This window comes from Pinus tabuliformis, chromosome Q (genome assembly GCF_031772625.1).
Source record: "Pinus tabuliformis cultivar Carrire ecotype Pingquan chromosome Q, CPIR1, whole genome shotgun sequence".
Lineage (NCBI taxonomy): Eukaryota > Viridiplantae > Streptophyta > Pinopsida > Pinales > Pinaceae > Pinus > Pinus tabuliformis.
The window spans coordinates 626,835,780-626,856,300 of NC_142296.1; positions in this window are offsets into that span (position 1 = coordinate 626,835,780).

Genomic DNA, 20,521 nt, shown 5'->3' on the forward strand with positions numbered 1-20,521 from the left:
ATACAGATCCATCATGTCTTCATGCATATGTTGTTATTGTAGTTTGACTATTCTGGTTACTTTAGAAATGTATGTTGTTTAACTTATGCATTTGTGTATGAACTAATTTGTATACGATTGTATGAAACTTGTCAAAGCCGCATTGTTGGTTTAACCCATCACTTTGGATTGTTAACTATTCTTCTTTCCAACTTGTGATGTCATTCAACTCGTGTGTTCTTTCCAGGCTGTGTACTATTATAGGCTTCTAAGGGACACAATTCCTTTCCCCTCTTCATGTGTTAGAACCCCATGCATATCACTTGACTCGTTGCAAGGTCACACAGTTTCTTCCGACAAAGATATCACACTTACCTCTACCCGCTATCATAGTCAAGACATAGCTTTAGTACCCACTTCTAAGAATCCTACTCCAAACGGGTTGAGGTCTAGTTGGGACTTCTTACTAGGGAGATCCCATGACATGTTGGTGGGTCTAGCACCATCAACATTTTTTGTGCTAGAAGAAGGGCCATATGACAAGCTGAGTCCTCAACGTTTGATTTGAATGTCTGCACATCTTTGATGACTTTTGCTATGATTTATCCTCCGACATGTCTTTCTTATGGAAATTATTTTGAAGTATCGGAGGATATCTGGAATGACTTGTCACATAACACATCCGATGGTCAAGGTGGAGCAGCCTTGCTTAGACATAGAGCGACCTTTGGAGCCTTTTGTGTAAGGCATGAAATCCATGAATATTACATTTCCTTCTCGTTGTTCACAATCACATTTTGAGGGCATCCATTGAAATGGTGTGTCACATTTCCCGTAACATCCATTAACTCTCTTAATCAGTTGGTTGGATAGTTGGCTCGTGCTTTCCTTCATTATGATTGTAAAGCATTTAATAAAAAAATTCTAAAATTATGGAAAGCACCTAATGAATCCATTGAGCAATTTCACAAATGCTTTCATAATATTGCATTTCAAATTCCCAAAGATGAAATTGATTGGAATTTTCTCAATGAAAGATTTCAGTATCTTCTTTACATAACTGAGAATCCACATATCTTAGAATCATTCAAACCCCTCCCGATATAAGAAGGACAAGGTTGCTATCACAAGTGACTATCCATCCTCTTCTCATCAAGCAGCACTAGCTCCACAGTGTGAGGTGGGAGAAGGTGCACGCACATCTGTTGAATTGTCACATCCTCCCACCCCACCTGCTCTAGATTTCTGTGCAGATGTGGTTTGCAAGCTCATTGGTTGTCATGTTGTCTTGTCTTCTCAACCTCCGTCTTCTGGTTCCATTGATCCTCTGGATTGTACTATGTTGTGTTCTCCCATTCCAAACTCCACATCTTTTGTTCATGAGGATCAAGTTGTTGACAAAGTTGATGTTGTACAACCAACCTATGTTGTCATTCATGATGAGAGTGTGCGGGAATCTGAAGAAGAACCCATGGTGAAGGATGAATTCCTTCCATCTATGACTCATCCACTCTATCCTAACATCTCGTGTGATTCTTCCACTCTTGATTTGCCTTATGAAAACTCATCGCCGAATGTTTCCACTTCCAATCATTCACAGGACACACTAGATGGCAGTATGTCATTGTGTTGCAGAGAGGACACATATTTCTATGAAAATCCATTCAATCTATCATCTGTGATTTCTGGAAACACAAAGGGTGAACATTCTTGTTTCTCATAAACACTCTTGTATGATTCATCAGATCTTGAGGATGTCGATGAACATCTTGAATTTTCTGATCATGGTTGTCATAATCTCTTGACTCCTTCAATTGATCACGATGCTGATTCACTCACTGTTGATATGTCTAAGCCACTCGTCTTTGATGATCTACCTACTGATGAAGTGGAAACCCCTTAAGATGTTGAGTCACTTCAACCCACGCTAATGGTTATGTCAGGTCCTCGTTGTCTTGAGGTTAGTTCCACTCTTGATCAGAAATACGTTGAAACACCCCAAGCTCCTCATCGCTCTCCTGTTTGCATTGAAGATCAATCTAGTTCAAAAATTTCACTCCCTCCACCAGCATCACACAATCCTATCACCCATGCACTGGAGGATTCTTACACAATGATCACTCTTACAAAACTTATGTTGTCTTTATTTTTCATGTTTGCTCATTTTTCATGGTCCAAAGAGTGTACGTGCTCATTGTCTACGCATAGTGTGTCGCAACACCAGGGTACGTCCGAAAAATGTTTGTCTTGTGTGTTTACTCTTTTCTTTTCTATGGATGCTTTTAAACTTTAAGTGTGTTGGTTTGCACTGTCTTATCTTTTTTTTTGGCTAGTTTAAATTCTTATCTTTCTTATCTACCTTGCCTTCACCAACATGGGAAAATCAATGCACCGATTGTTGCATTGGAAATATCATTTCACGTGAGTAGGTCCATGAACTGTTTAGTGTAGGAGTAGGAGTAGTGTTTGCTTTCTTTCTTTGTTTTTCTTGCATGTTTTTGTTTGTGTTCTTTTTTTTATTTTACTTTACTTCTTCCCTTTTATTTCTTGTTTGTTTACTTGTTTGCACCTGTAGGTTAGCTTCACATGAAACCGTGTTTGGCTCTTGAGACAAGCTAGGAAAATATAAGAGGACTTGTACAGCTATCAACATTTGGTTATATGTCTATTCCATCTCCTTATGGAGAGCTTGTTGTCTTCAGTTGATAATACCCTGATGGAAAACATGTTCTGTTCGGAGTGAGTCTTGGTGAAAACACAACACTTTCACTTTTAACTAGCACCACCTACTTTAAGCAGTTTTTTGGCTTAACCCTTGTCATCTCAGTCAAGTAGAGTAAGGTGAGCGGGAAACCTTAAAAAGTATGTTAGAGGTATATATAACATACTTCTCTGAAGGAACAACCTCTTCTACTCTCAATAAGTCAGGATCCCTCTTCTGCCTTTGAAACAAATAAGTGCCTATGCATAGTTCTTTGAAAAAATGAAAATGAAAAATAAATAAGTCAAAAGAAGAGAAAGGCTTCCTACACAGAGAGGTGATGCAAGTAACTCTATCGGGGTACTAACCATGCTTGTTGGTAGTGGGGTGATGCTTGTACTCCTGCGTGACTCCGTAGGGGTACTGTTTAGGCCTACTGGTAGCAGAGCAATGCCAGAGATGAAACTAAAAATCTGAGAGTCATATTACTTGTGCATCAATATACCCCTCATCCTCAATTGAAACAAATCATTTGAAATGGCTTGGCATGTGTGTTGACCGATCAAGAGAATGATATGAACAACATCTTTCACTTAAGCTAGTGAGGAAGCCATGATGACCAAAGAATCGAACAATACATCCGGAAGAGTTAGAATCACTTTTAAAAGATAAGGTCCATACAAAGAGTTGGAGTTCTACGAGTGTGTCGCCAATGTTGTAGTGGCTACAACCACCCTTCAAAATTTTGGCTCGCATGAAAATTTCAGAGCCTACCATGGATCCTGTGATTGATAGTAACAATGTAAACTTTGAAACGGGAACCAATATTGTTACCTGTTTTGTAGAGATAGCAAAAAAGTGACCTGATTTTGAAAAGGGGTGATGTAAAACACACATGTTTTTTTTAGAGCATAGTTTTTGGCACTTTAATTTTTTTTTTGTACATTGTGTTTTAGAATGGTAGTGATTTTCATGCTGATTTTAAAAAGTGGTAATTTTGCATCAAACCCTTTTTTTAAAAGACCTATTTTTTTACTTTAAATTTTCTAATGTATGAAATGTAAATAATTATTTTGTAAATTTAATAATTTTTGAAGTGGTCATTTTCTTCATATTTTCTTGTTTTTATTTTAATCTTAATTTTTTTGTAGTGATGTTTTTATTGTTTTGCATTTTTAAATTAGAAGGTCGATATTTTGAATTTTTGATATTTTACATATTTATACATCCTTAATTAATTTTTCAATTCACATGAAATAATTGTTTCTAAAAAACAATATTTGTTAACAATGGACATAAAATGACCATTTTTAACATAAATATAACTAAAAAACTACACGTCTTGATAATTTTTTGCTAGAATTTACATGTCAAAATCACAATTTTTATACAAAATTTTTAACTAAAAATGCTTAAATAATAGTTCTTTTATGAATCTAATGTCAAAAAAATAATAATAATCACATTTTTTTTCAAAAAATAATCATTAACTTAAAAATTAATGCGAGAATCACATATTACAAATATTGAATGCATAACAGTATCAGTTCCCGTAATCGGAATCGAATAACCACCGCCCAAATGCCCATGGGGGTGGCTATTGGATTCTTAGAATCAGATAGTCACTGCCCGGTCACCCCCACGGGTGGCCGAGCAGTGGCCATCTAATTCTGAGAATCAGATAGCCACCGCTCGACCACCCCCACGGGTGGCTGGGCGGTGGCTATCTAATTCTCAGAATCAAATAGCCACCGCCCAGCCACCCGTGGGGGTGGTCGGGTAGAGGCTATCCGATTCTGAGAATCAGATAGCCACCACCCAACCACCCGTGGGGGTGGACGGGCAGTGGTTATCCGATTCTGAGAATCAGATAGCCACCGCCCAACCACCCATGGGGGTGGTCAGACGGTGGCTATTTGATTCTCAGAATTAGATAGCCACCGCCCGACCACCCCCACGGGTGGCTAGGGAGTGGCTATCTAATTCCGAGAATCGGATAGCCACCCCCATGGGCAACCAGGCAATGGCTATTCGATTCTGAGAATTGGATAGCCACCCCCACGGGCATCTGGGTGATGGCTATTCGATTCTGAGAATCGGATAGCCACCCCCACGGGCGGTCGAGCAATGGCTATTCGATTCTGAGAATCAGATAACCACCCCCACCAGTGGTCAGGCGGTGGTTATCCGATTCTCGGAATCAGATAACCACCCCCTGACCACCCTTGAGGTGGATATCCGATTCTCAGAATCAGATAGCCACCGCTCGACCGCCCCCACGGGCGGCTGAGCGGTGGCTATCTGATTCTGAGAATTAGATAACCACCACCCGGCCACCCCCACAGGTGGCTGAGTGGTGGCTATCCGATTCCAAGAATTGGATAGCCATCGCCCAGCCGCCCGTGAGGATGGCCTGGAAGTAGCTATTCGATTCTCGGAATTGAATAGTCACCACCCGACCACCTGTGTGGGCGGTGGCCGATAAAATTATTTTTTTAAATAAAAAATAAATTTTACTAAATATGTTTATTGTATATATATATTAAATGTTTTTTTTAATTTTATATATATTTGTAATATATATATATATATATAGAGAGAGAGAGAGAGAGAGAGAGATATTTTAAATATTTTAAATGTTATTTTAAAAAATATCAAAAATATATTTAGCTTTTTTTAATTTTAATGTTTTTTTGAAAATCATATTTAATTTGAAAATATGTATTCTTTTAAATTTTAATTGTTTTCCAGGTTTTTATTTTATTTTTAATTTCAGCATATTTTTGTTTTTTAGGGTTTTTTGAAAATGTTTTTAATCTTAATTTTTGTAGTTTTTTAATTTTTTTCGAGTTTTTTATTTTATTTTTTTTATTTTTTATTTTTAATTTTTTTTAATTTAATTTAATTTTTTTTTGTTTTTCTTAATGCTTTTTTAAAAATTTCCTATTTTTACTTAATTTTATAGTAGTAGTAGTAGTAGTAGTTGTTGTTGTTTTTTTTTTTTTTTTTCCAAATTTTTTTATGGTTTAGCACATTAAAAAAAATGTTATTTTTTTGAAAATATGTTTTTCTTATTATTTATTTCTTTAAATTTTTTAAGTTTTTTAATTCTTATATTTTATAAGTTATTTATTTATTTATTTATTTTTTTAAAGTAAAAAATTGATTATTTTTCTTTTTTAATTTTATGTTTTGTTTTTAATATATATTTTTAATTACGTTTTGGTATTTTTTTTAACTTTTTTTGTGTTTTTTTTCACTATTTTTATTTTTAATTCTATGTTCTCTTTACTTTTTTGAAATTTTAATGTTTTTCAGAGTCATAACAAAATATTTTACACCATTATTTCAAAATGTTGAAAATTTACCCCCCCCCCCCCCCCCCCCCCCCAAAAAAAAAAAGAGTCATTTGAGCATCAACACTTTTTGTTTTGAGGGTGTTTTTCGCACAATTTTTGCACATAAAAATTTGGTTTTACTAGCATTTTTTTAAAATGTTGAAAATTAACCCTAAAAAAAAATCCATCATTCCATTATTAGCAATTTTCATTTTCAGGCTAGGTTTTGCACAATTTTTGCACAAAAAATTCATTCTCACTGCCATTTTTAAAACATGTTCGAAATTGACCCTAAAAAAGCCATCATTCTAGCATACACACTTTTCGTTTTTAGCACCGTTTTTCATGTTTTTTCTAGGCTTTTTGGGAAGAGTTCTCATTTGGAGTTTATAGTTCCCATTTCAAAGTTTACATTGTTTAGTTCCTTGGTCACATAATGGTAGGCTGATGATCTCAAGCTCCCCTCCTTGATCTTAAGAGTTGTTCACATTCTCATCTTTATGCAGTAGGTGTCATCTTTAGGCATGGGCATTATCATTTGTCATGCAAAGGGAAGTTTATTCTGCTTCAAGGGGAAATATTTGTGCGTATGAGTTGTTCTCATTACATAGACATGTTTCACATTCACTTCATGTACTCTTGTCATGAAGGTTGTTGCATCAAGCAGAGTATGTTTTATATGTTTTGGATGGTCTATATTGTATCATTAAGTGTTCAAGTGTGGGATTATAGTCAAGTTCTATCAATGTTCACATTAGTTTCACTGATCTCACACTTAGCCAATTTCCTGAGCAACCTAGCCTCGTCCAATGTTTCGGAACTACACACTTTGCTTCTACAACCCTCAAGCTTTTTCCCTTGTCTGTTGGAATTGTGCAATGCACAGAGACCCAAACCTCCCTTGGCATCCAAAACCGTGCAGTGTTTCCTCCAGTTTCCTTTCCCCAACTGGAACCCACTATCTTCAGAAACAACACAGTGTTGTCCTTTAGCTGCCCAATTTATCTTGTAACTTGAAACTACGCAGATGTGTCCTCCTAGGACCCATCCCACAGTAGTGTATTACATCTCAAAATTGCACAATGTTATCCTAGCTGCCCAGTCTGCCTTGCATTTAGAAAATCCACAGAGGTGTCCTCCCAGGACCTCATCCCAACAACAATCACTACTCGATGAAACTACATAGATGTATCTCTCAGAGACCATAAGGAAAGATGACATGCTATATGACTCTCAAGGAGTTAAGGAGAAAGACCAAGGAACCGAGTTATGATAAAAGATCGGGACCGCATGAAATTTACGTCGGATGCATAACCATCTAGAGGGTAAGTATGGTAAGTAAAGTACATATTTTTGAAGTACATATCTTAGTGTAGCTTGAAGTAATATTGATCATCATCTCATAATTATGTCTTCAATGACGTGCATGTTTGCAAACACTGAAAGTCATTTAGTGTGTTTCCTCTACATGTCTTGCTCCCTTTCGCTTATTGGACCAACTATCATCTTTTGCATATTGATTGCTTGATCATTCTTGCAATCTTGTTCTGGTGATTTTGAAGTTTTTTCCTTTTGTGCATGAGTTGTCTTCATTCTATGAACCCTGGTCGCACTCACACACAAAGTTGCAAGCAAAGTCGCGTAAGTGATCTAGAATTTATCCAGGACAAAGAATTAAATGTATTACAGACTCATGTGCATGGATGTGCCTATGTTACTTTATGCAATAGATCAATAATATTGCGAAATACATATGCACTAAAGCAGTTAGAGAAAACATAACAAGAAAACACGTAAACACAACAAGTTTAATAAGGAGTTCACCCTATGCTCCTGGGCTATGTCTCCTGGTCCAGCCTTCATTGGTGGCCTCTCTATTATGTTTTCAAGGCAGAGTTTTTTTTTACAATAGTGAGCTCAAATTGAGTCTCACTTGATAGATATAAATCAGTAGGACTGTACTTGGATCCCCCAAGTCTTTGGAGTACATAGAATCTCCTTACTGAAACTAGACCTCTACTGGTCACAGTAGTATGAGCCCAATCTGAAACTCATACATGACACGCATGTACAAAGGAGTTCGTTGAACCTCTCAAACCTTCTCTGGACTACACAGACTCCCTTACTCTCTCTGGCTCTGTCTCGATGTTACCTTTTCTTTGTAGGTCAGCTCGACTTACTTTCTCTGTTCTTTGCTCTGAGCTTTCTTACTGCCTCTGCTTTGTCTCTGTCAATTTGTGGCTTTAAAGCCAATCTATTTTCTGACAGTTCGTTTCCACTTCCCGTCTTTCTAGTTCTCTTGCCTCTATCTATTTGATTTCATCTATTCTACCTCATCATTGGTATGTAATTCCTCACAGGGAGGTGGCCACCTGGTTCATAATGAACTGAGTGTCAGTTCTCTTGGAAATGTTTGAACTGCCGTGATTTCCGGTTAACTCCAAGAATGCCCATGAACATGATTCTTCTGCCAACTCATCGTTCATGCCAGACTTCAAACTTTATACAACTCAGCCTGTTTACCCCGTTGAATCCGGTCATCCACCGGATCGCATTTCCACCATTGATCTGGAGCCTCCAGATCCTATGGTCTCCGTCCATATCAGGCAGGTAAGTAGCATGACGTTTACCCATTCGATGTGAGTAGTTTTCTCTCTCCTCTGCCGAATGCGTGGCACCGAGTGTTTGGCATCAGGCGGGACTCGGTCGAAACTACTTATCGCTCGAAGCCCTTCCAATATCCTGCCAGTTTTTGTGTGGGACCCGTCTCTGATAGAATCGACGATATCCGTATGGTTTTATGACTTTTCGGGTCCGGGTCGCTTGGGGATTTTTCTTCTCTAAGTGGTTTACCTGGCGATATGAGATTAGTGACTTGTCACTAATCGCATATCAAAAACCTCCCCCGTTTCTAAAAGAGACCTCCCGTTTTGCTGTTTCGTGACAGCGTGTGTTACCATGGGCCAACAGTCTGCGTGCTTGACCAAGGGTCCTTGTTGCTCGGCGCTGCTCACAAATTATAACTGTTCGAGGATGTTTCTGATAAGCTCTACCTATAAGACTTTGAAACTTTGGCATGAATTTTACAGAGTTATGAAAACTTAGAGAGTTGTTTAGGATCTAATTCGGATCAGCAAATGTCATCATGGTCATTCAAAGGTCTATCTCAAGTTCGCACTTGTCTCTCTTGGATTAAAGATAGTCTCACTGTGCACATGTTTTGTCTTGTTGGTCTATGTTGTCTTGTCGTCAAAATATGTTAAGTGTATTATCACATTTTCAGTTAGCACAAACTCACTTGATTTCGAGAAACAACCATTTTCTTGAAAATCTACTCGACTGGACAACCTCCTTCAACTGGACACCGACTGAGCTGCACTGCACAGTCTCAACCCTCAGTGGCCCTGTTCTTCTACCTAGAACTGTGTAGTGCTTGGGGTTGTCCTCTAGGTCAGCTATGCTGCGTAATCTTGGAAGTGAGAAAACTCTCTGCCTCCCAGAACTGCGTAGAGGTTTCCTCCAAGCCTGATGGAAACTGTGCTACTCGCAACATCAATTATCAAACCTCCCTCTCGACTACCAGAAACTTGCATTGCACTAAGACCCAGCGTTGTACTGATCTCCAAAAATACGTAGACATGCCCAACTAATCCCCTTACTACCTGCCCTACACTACCTTCAAAAACTACGCAAAAATGATCTACAAGGCTTCTGCTCCCTTGCTATGGATTGTCTCTAGAAATTGCATAGTCCTGTCTGGTAGGTCCTCTACTAGCTTGCTCTGCACTACCTCAAGAAACTGCATAGAATTCCCAGCTAGTCTCCCTATGTTCTGCCTTCTCTTCCTCTTGAAAAATACGCATCATTTCCCCTGTACTCTACCTTGTCTTCCCCCCAGGAACAACGTAGAAGTAGACAACAGTCCCTTTGCAGGCCTATTTTGTCTTCCCTTCAGAAATTGCACAGAACTTTCCAACAACCTTGCTATTTCAAAGCAGTCCCTTTGCAACCCTGCTCTGTCCTGCCTCTGGAAACTGTGTAGAAGCTCTCCCTTTCAAGGTCTCATCTCATGGCTAACACAGGTGACAGGTGGAATATTGGGCATATTATGAAGATTTGGAGGAGGAGATAATTTAGGGACTTGTTCCCTACTACACAAGGATTAATAATAAATTATAAATCAACAATATATTATGGAATTATGGCATAGATTATGGAACTCCAATGATTGAGAAAATCTAGGAATCTGTTCCATGCCATTTAATGCAGATTCCTAGTATTGGGGACTAGATCCACTAATCAAGGGATTTTGGTGGGGAAAGATTCCTCCATTCATGGGGAATGATTCCTAATCATTTTGTATGAGTACCAATTCTAATTTGCATGACACAGATTGTGGAACTCCAAGGATTGAGAAAATCTAGGAATGTGTTCCCTACTATTTAATGCAGATTCCTAACATTGGCGACCATATCCACTAATCAAGGGATTTTGTTGGGGAAAGCTTCCTCCATTCATGGGGAATGGTTCCTAATCATTTTTTATAAGTACCAAGTCGAATTTTCCTCTAGGGATATATTTTCATTTGTGTTATTTTGGAGAGAACTCGTATTTTTGCAGCTACATTGTATTTTCTTGTAGGGATGTAATTCTATTGATGAAAATGATGAATATTGTTGTCTTGTTCAGCTTATAAATCTTGTTCTCCTCCATAGGCCTCTGATTTTCCTTGGGCTTGGCCACCCCAGGAGCCTTAGAGCCCTTTTTTCATCATTTTCTTTCCTTCTTTTCACTGCTTATTCACATGCATCTCTAGTTTTTATTTCTTTCTACTTCTGCATTTAGTATTAATGATTTCTTGTTGTAGGATTGAGTTAAATGGTTAATGAAAGTTATTTTGTAGGATCAAAAACATTATTTCAACCTTGGAAAATCTTTGGAAGTTCATAGTAATCATTGAACGGGTTGGATTAGTATTCTTATTCCCAAATCTAGATTTTTGGACCTCCTTTTTAACAAAGAACAATAAATTTCTACTATTTTTTAGAGCATGCTAGAAAGCTTCAATCAATTTTTTTCCACTTGCATTAGATCACAAAAAAACTACCCCATTGCATTTTCACTTGATTTGGTTAACCATTTTTTAGATTTACTAGCTCACTAGTTCTCGAATTTCTAGATTCTTGACTAATAATGTTTCTCTATTTTTTAGCATGGCTTAAAAGTGGTATTTTTGAGTGATTCCACTTGGAACGGGGACCTAATACATCCTAGTTAATATCAAAACTTGTACCATCCAATTTGGATTTGATTTTCTTGGTCATTTGATGAATTATAGTAAATCTGTACATCTAGTAGGAAAGCCTATTTTGAACCTAGATTGAGAAAAATCATCATTGAAGTTGGGATTAGGCCTCTACTTGACCTCCATGCCATCAAGACCATTTTAACCCTCTAGCTCCACACTTAGGTCAACATTTTTCTAGTTTTCAAGAGTAGGATTTGATTTCCATTTCTTCTATCTTTAGTCTTACATTAGATCTCATCAATGTTTTATATCATTCTGCAATTTTTTCCCTTGCATGAAATAGACAACTAGCTTCTTTTTTCCTTAGTTAATTGAAATCCTTCTCGTTTAAATGATTTACGGATAAATGTCAATGTTTTATGTAGTATAGGAGTTTCAACAATACATAGAGATTTCATGATCAACAACCACATCCCAACTTCATCCACCCATGGTCCTCACTTTTTTCACTAAACCATCACCAATTTCATCATTTCACAACGAAACTTCTCCAAGCTTTTTGAGCAAATCCATCTATATCCCAACTTTGGTTTTTGTTCTGAAGTGGTCATAGGCACTACCTTGCCTCATTCCATCCACCAACCACCTTCCCTAAGCTTTCCATCACCTTCAACATCGATCCTTTTTCTCTCGGCTGTATCGTGTAGGTTTTTAGGACATACCATAGGAAATCCTGTAGCATCTTGTAGGAAACCTTTTTTTGAGACTAAATTGAGGAAAAAGCCTCTATGAAGCTAGAAAAGGGTCCCTACTTGTCTCGCAAGCCTTTTTACCATTCACCATCATCTCCAAGCCATTTGGCACATCACATGAAAAAAAGACAAAAATAAAAATAAATTTATTTTATTTATTTGCATGCACAGTAGTAGAAGGTTTGATGGTTTGAATCTGCATGCTTAGGATAGTAGGATTGCATATAGGTTAACTTAGAATTCTTTTGAAGAAAAGCCTCTTAGCAGTTAGTTAGAAAATGGTGTGTTTTTATCATTTGATTTCAGTCTCTTTCTTTGTACTTTCTTTCTTGCAATAGGTTGAGGTTCCATTTCGAACATTTCATTTTTTGCAATTAGTTTAGGATTTGACTTCAGTACATGCACTCCATTACATCATGACAACAATGGAAGGACACATTATATGCTGCACATATAGTGTCAATACCTCTTAAGTTTGTACGAACCCCGGGTTGATAATTAAAGTCGGTAGCCTTGGAAGTTGCAGCATTCTTGTTGCAATATTGAGGCTCATCAACGATGTTGACTGTAATGTTCCAATATTGGGGCTACTGGTTGTCAATGGTGTATGTGTGGATGGAACTTTCACTTTATATATATATATATATATATATATATATATATATGACAAATCGAACATGTCTTCATACATATGTTGTTATTGTAGTTCGACTATTCTGGTTACCTTAGCAATGTATGTTATTTAACTTAAGCATTAGTGTATGAACTATTTTGTATATGATTATATGAATATTGTTGAAGCCATGTTTTTGGTTTAACCCATCACTTTGGATAGTCAACTATTCTGCATTTCAACTTATGATGTTGTTCATCTCACGTGTTCCTTTCAAGCTACGTACTATTACAAGCTTCTAGGGGACACACTTCCTTTTCCCCCTTCATGTGTTAGAACCCCCATGCATATCACTTGACTCGTTGTAAGGTCACACACTTTATTCCAACAAATATATCACACTTACCTTTGCACGCTATCACCAGTCAAGGTATAGCTTTACTACCCACTACTAGGACTCCTACTCCAAACGGTCTGAGGTCTAGTTGAGAGTTATTACTGGGGAGATCCCCTAACATGTTGGCGGGTCCAATACCATCAACACATTCCTTCCATTGTTGAGTTCTTATTTAACATTCATTCCCTCCATTTCATTTGAATGTTAGGTAGTTGACAATGGACAATTAGGTATTTCAATCAGTTGATTTGATCCCACTTATCCTCATTGTGAATGTTTCACATATGCGCCATTTTATGTTTCAAGTGGTGCATTAATTTTATGTTTGTTAATTTTATGATGTTTTCAATTAATTTGTGTTAAATTTGTAACCAAATATTTTTGCCCAATTGGTTTCTGCTTAATTATCTAGTAACTTTGTCATTGACATGGTTTAAGGTATGAGCCACTATGCATTAATACATGATTAAAGAAATAGAATAAATGTTTATGCCACATTCCATGTGCATAGTTACAAAGAAGGTTCATTATATTGTTTTCATGGCATTTATACATATGAAAATGAATTATATCAAGTATCTTTAGTTTTAAGATTCCATGTGGTTAGTTTTGATGGTTTAAGATAATAACGATGATAATTTTTGTGTACAGATTGTGGTGGTAGTGGTGACAGATTAGAGGGAGGAGCAAATGATGGAATCTGTTAAGCACCAATGTTAAGGGGAATTGATGTCAACAAATTGTCTACATCCTGTTATTACACTGTACACTGAAGATTAATATCTTTCAAAATACATACATACTTCTACCAATGTTAATGCTTACCTTCTCTTTGTTGTGTATAGACTTTATGTGGTTCATTATTCACTACCATATCTAGGTTTCACTACCCTAGAACCTTGGAGAAATGTTCAACCATTAGGTTTTTTGGTACAAGGGTTTTGGGTGCCTTATGTTTACTTTGGTGTACATTGTAAAGTAAAGGTTTTGAGTGCCTTTCATTTACTTTGGTGTACATTGTAAAGTTATTTACTTTATGATTCAAATTAGGGTTTTCTTGTAAGAGGGTTTTGTTTTTTTACAATTACCTTGTTTTACATCGTAAAGTTATTTACTTTCTTGCTCTAATAATTGAGCTGAGATGCTCATTCTACAACCCAATATGAGGGGATGTGTAAGTTTGCATGTTCTTCCATCAAGTTGGCATGTGCCCCTTTAAAATAAAAATAAATTATTCTTTAAATAGAAAAATAATGTTGGCTATAATGAAAAACATGAATATGTTGTAAAGTAATTAGAAGTAAAGAAATGTGTGAGTAAGATGTTTAAACTTTATACTTTTCAAAAATACTTTAACGAGAAACTTAAATAAACTATTTGAAGATCTACGTTAACTAATTTATTTCGATATCAACTTCATATATATCTGTATCTAGAAAAGAAATTGTTAAAATAAAATATTTTAATGTCGTACATATTTTTTTTTCAATGTGAGTTATCACTAATATTTCAATACGAATTAATATTGACATATACTTAAAAATATATTAATAATAAAAAAGTCATTTTAATTTGAGCTTATAAAATGTCTTGATGTACATGTCATGTAAAATATTTTAATGGAAATTATATATATATATATATATATATATATATATATATATATATATATGAAAAGAATAAGATTTTATGGTTAAAACTTTTATTTGGTCTTATATACTATATATAACATTCAAAAATATAATTTAAATAATGAAAAAATACACATTGTATTTTGCACTTTATAGAAGTTTGCACTTGAAGAAATTTGATCTTTCTTGGCTCATGTTAAATCTGTAATTAAAATAGATCTATACTAATTATTTATAAAATTTGATCTTTCTTCGCTCATATTAGATCTATGCTTAAAATAGATATATACTAGTTATTTATAAAATTGATATTTTTTTTTTGAGAAAATTCATTAATTCCACTTAACTCTTATCACGACACCACTTAACTGTTATCGCGACCATCAATAATATGTGTGAATTAGATGTCATGGTTCTAATTTGATGGGTTTGTAGATATCCATTAACCATGGTAAAAATTTCCTTTGCAATATCCATGATATCATATTTCGCAGCGTGAATAAAGTTTTTGTCTGCTACCTCCTCCATTTCCGTCATAAAATATGATGGTCGAAAGACCACTTTGAAGTTCAAAGATCAATTATACTCTACTCTGCTCAGTCGTGGTTGTGCCACTTGTGTTTGGTCAAATTTCTGTACATACAAAGTTAATGAAAAGGTTATTCATCTACATAAACTTGTGTTATGTGTATAACGCAGAAAAGATTAAAATACAAATAGAAATATAATTTTAATAGGATAATAATACTTAAATAGTTTTAAATATTATAATTATCCATTTTAATATTTTTATTATACGAGCACAATGATATAAATAAAAGTGTGAATTATTAGTTTGGAAATATGAAAAATGTACTCATTTGTTAGGTTTTAGTATTATTTTTATTTTATTTTATTAGAATTATTTTTAGTGTTAAATTATAGTATTTATAATGTTATTAATATTAATGTTAAAAGATATGGTATTAACATTAATTTTAGGGTTTTTATTGATTTTAATAAAATAATGTTTTTAATAATATTAATAATATTTTTTATATATTAATATAAATATATATAAATATCAAAATTGATATTATCAAATAATATGTTTTTAACAATACTAATAATGATATATATTTTAGAAATATTAATGTTTTTTAAACAATAATGTGCATTTTTATATTTAAAGTTTTTAATAATAGTAATAATAATAATATTTTTAATATAAATCAACATAAATATCAATATTGATATTATTAATGTACATAAGTATCAACATACTATCACAAAAAGTTAATGTATATAAAGATATCATTAATGTATATTAATATAGATATCGATAATGTTAATTTTTAATATACATAAATATTATATTATTAGTATTAATGTTTATTATTTTTATTATTTTTAGCATGTTTACCGTTCAACATATCAACATAAATATATAAATGTCAAACATAGTTGAACATGTCAACCACACGAATAAATGATTTAAAGATCATATAATAAGTTATTCTTTGTGATTATAAACACTTTACCAAAGAAAACATAAAAATAAATGAGTAAATACAAATAAATAAGTGTTTAAACGAAATCAATGGAGTTAGGAGAGTTTTTAGCAAATGATTCTAGTAAATTTTACTCATATTTCCTTCACATCTAAATAGTAAAATAAATGAGACAATAAAAGTAAGCATATTGTTGTTGAAAGGCCCGAAAGTTTCAAGTCAATATAACTTCCACAATATGTTAGTGTAGGGAAACCTTGATGAGAATTTAGTGGGTAGTAAATTCTCATGAGATATCTTATAATTGACATATTTAATATTAGGGTTTATAATATTAGGTTTAATATTGGGTTTATAATATTGAGTTTTTAATATTAGAGTTTATAATATTGGGGTTGATAATGGTCAACCATTATCAACCATAATTGACTCTGTTTAGCATGGTTGGCCTTCCTCAACCATGGTGAGTCATGTTCAACCACAAACAACCTAGATCAACCATGGTCATATATGGGCAACCATTGCCAGCATAACCAACCTTTAAAAACGATGGTCAATCCCTACTCAACATGGCCAACCATTGTCAATATGGTCAACATAGGTCACCATGGTAAGACATGGTCAACCATAGCCTTCCATTATGAGTATAAACAACCACAATCTATCATCGAAAACTATGGTCAATCATGGCAAAATTAGTCAAACCATATTCACCCATGGTGAACTTGGTGAAGCCATGTGATAATGTCACAACGTGACATACATTGTCACATTGTAATAAACATTGTTGCAAGGTTACATTGTCACATTGTGAAAAAATTTTATTAAGCGTTGCAATGTGAAAAACATTGTTTCATTGTCACAAACATTGTTGCAAGGTTACATTATATTGCAAGTTATCCAATGTCGCAATATAACATTACAAAATTAGTTAATCTCATTACTAATGTGGTTGACTATGTTTGACAATGTTTGACTATCTTTGACACTCAACACTATTCAACTTCAATTAAACATAATCACTTATTAATATTATTAATTACTATTCATAGTCAAACATAGTTAACCACATTAGTCAAACATAGTCAAACATAGTTAACCTTTATAGTGGATGTTTAAATAGTTAACCATGACCAAACTTGGTCAACTCTATGTTTGCCATATTTAATAAAAGTAAAAAAGCACTCATAGTTGTCCTCTATCAATGTAACTCAACCATATTCAATTATAGTCAACCATGGTTGACCAAAGTCAAAAATTGTTAACCTTGTCAATTAAAATCATCCTTGGTCAGTCATAGTCAAGTTTCAAAACTGTTTAATAATAAAGTTAATATTAATAAAGTTGACGAATAATAATATTAATATTTAGGTTGAGTATATTATTATTATTATTATATGATTGATTATAATATTAGTAGTTGATAATGATGAAATTTGGTGAATTTCGCAATGTGACATTACAAAATTAGTCAAACACATTTACTAATGTAGTTGTGATATGGTTTATAATATTTGGGTTTATAACATTTTAGGTTATAATATTGGGGTTTTTAATATTTTAGTTTAATGTTTCGGTTTATAAAATAGAGTGTTTAATATATAAAGTTTATAATATAGGGTTTATAATAATAGGTTTTATATTAGGGTTTATAATATTGGTTATACAATATAGCATGTTTAATATATAGGGTCTATAATAGTAATATTTTTAATGGTCAACCATTGTTCATATGGTAAAATATGGTCAACCTAGTCACCATCATAAAATATGGTCAACTGTAGCCTTATATTATCAATATAGACAACCATAATATATCATAGAAACTATGGTCAACCATGGTCAAATTAGTCAAACCATGTTCACCCATGGTGAACTTGATGAAACCATGTGACAAATGTCGCAAGGTGAAGAACATTGTCACATTGTGATAAACATTGTTGTAATGTTACATTGTTGCATGTGACAAAAAAATATTGAACATTGTAATGTGACAAACATTTTTGCATTGTGACAAACATTGTTACAATGTTACGCTACATTGCAATTTACCCAACATTACAATGTTCCATTACAAAATTAGTTAACCACATTTACTAATGTGCTTGAATAATTTTGACAATGTTTTCCAATGTTTGACACTCAACAGTCTTCAACTTTGGTAAAAAAAACACCTATTAATATTAATAGTCAAACATAGTTAACCTTTATAGTGGATGTATAAATATTTGACCATGATCAAACTTGTTCAACCAGATGTTTACCATATTTAACAAAAGTCAAAATTCACTCATAGTTTTCCTCTATCAATGCAAGTTGACAATATTCAATTATAGTCAACCATGGTTGACCAAAATTAAAAATTGTCAACCTTAGTCGGTCACAATCAAGATTAAAAAATGTTTAATAATAATATTAATAAAGTTGAATAACATTAATATTAATATTAAAATATTAATATTAAGGTTGAGTATATTATTATCATTATTATTATATGACTAGATATAGTATTAGTACTTGACAGTGATCAAATTTAGTCAACATTGTAATGTAACATTACAAAATTAGTCAACCATATTTACTAATGTTGTTGTGATTAGGTTTATAACATTTGAGGTTGTAAGATTTAAGGTTTATAATATTAGTGTTTATAATATTTGGTTTTAATATTTGGGGTTATAGTATTTGGGTTTATAGTATAGGGTGTTTAATATATAAGGTTTATAATATTAGGATTTATATTAGTGCTTAATATATAGAATTTATAATATAGGGTTTAATATCTATGGTTTAAAATATTAGTGTTTATTATATTGGGTTTATAATATAGGATTTTTAATATTAGGGTTTATAATATTGGGTTTGATATTTGGTTATAGCATTTCGGGTTATACTTTTGGGTTTATTTTTTCAAAGCAATGGTTAAGATTTATCTATTAAAAAGAAAAACTGGTTTTCGGGCGAGAACCGTTACATATTTTGATGAACTCCATAATGATTCTACTTTCAGATGTCCAAAACATAAGGAGCCTAAGCTTATGGAATTTCTTTCCCACAGTTATGAAAAGGTGCGTATTGTACTCTTTGTAAAATACTCTTAGAAACAAAGAAAACCTACATAACATTAGAAAAATATAAGCAATGGAGGTTCAATAAAAAAGTAACTAGCTTGCCACTTCAGGGAATTTTTCAAGCATGGATTCATCAATCAAACACGCTGCTCTAAAACTTGGACCTTCTTCCATTTTTTCAGTGCTAAACTTTCGCTAGCTTCAACCTCTGTTGACATTATCTACACTTGAGTAACATGATTCTCTTCCATATTGACAAATTTGCAATTCATCATTGCCCGTTTAGTCCTGACTTCACCTTGAAACCTCTCAATTTTGCATTTCATCAACTCCAATTTGGTGCTTATAAACAACTAAATTTTTGTATGTTCCCTCTACTCTACCTCATTTTGTTGATTGTATGTGCACAATATACTACTGATAGCTTCCAAGATCTTGTCCAAAAGAAGATTCGTATCAACCTACTCATTGTCATGAGATGAAGAACCAATATTTTCCATGGAGAGACTTCACAACGATGAGACTTGGTTATGAAATGGGGGCATTCTTCTCAATACATGAATGTAGGCTCTTAACACCAAGACTATGCTTGCTCGACACCCTCCCTTGCTTGTTGTCCTTCACATGGAAGAATATTGGTTACTAAACATTATATAAAATGTAATGAGCCTAGTGACAAACCTGTCATATCCTCCTCAACCATTGAAGATCCTCCTTGTATCATTCAATTACATGATTGGATTGTCCATTTAGAATTTTCTTCGATTTTTTTGTCGAGAGCAAAAGTTGATACAAAGAGGAGAAGCGATTAATTCCAACTTGAGATGAACTGAAAGAGGTCTTATAACTACTAATCTTGGCCCTTTAAAAGTAAATTTACCAATGTTGATCGAAAGGGTCTCTAAACACCTGTGCCCATGCTGAGGAGGAATTGTATGCTATATGTGGGTGCGATTTGGATAGAAGTACAAAAGAGGTGATATCCAATACTGGAGAGTCAATTTCTATCTTTGTTCCTTGAAATCCTTTGTTGAAAGACAAACTAGGGCCTTCACAATCCTTAAATTCATTGCAGATCTATTTCTTCATATTCGCATTCACTTGAATGGATTTTAGAGCCACTGATTAATACTTCTTTTCCATATGAGGGGGTGATGGCAATGGGGAGTTTATTAAAGGTCCATTACTCAATTTTAAGGACTCTTGGTCTAATATTGTCCATTTGTTAGACAATGCACCCACTGTAGGGTTCAAGTGCCTCAAAACATGGAAGAATTTGATTTGTTCAAATTGTTGAAGCT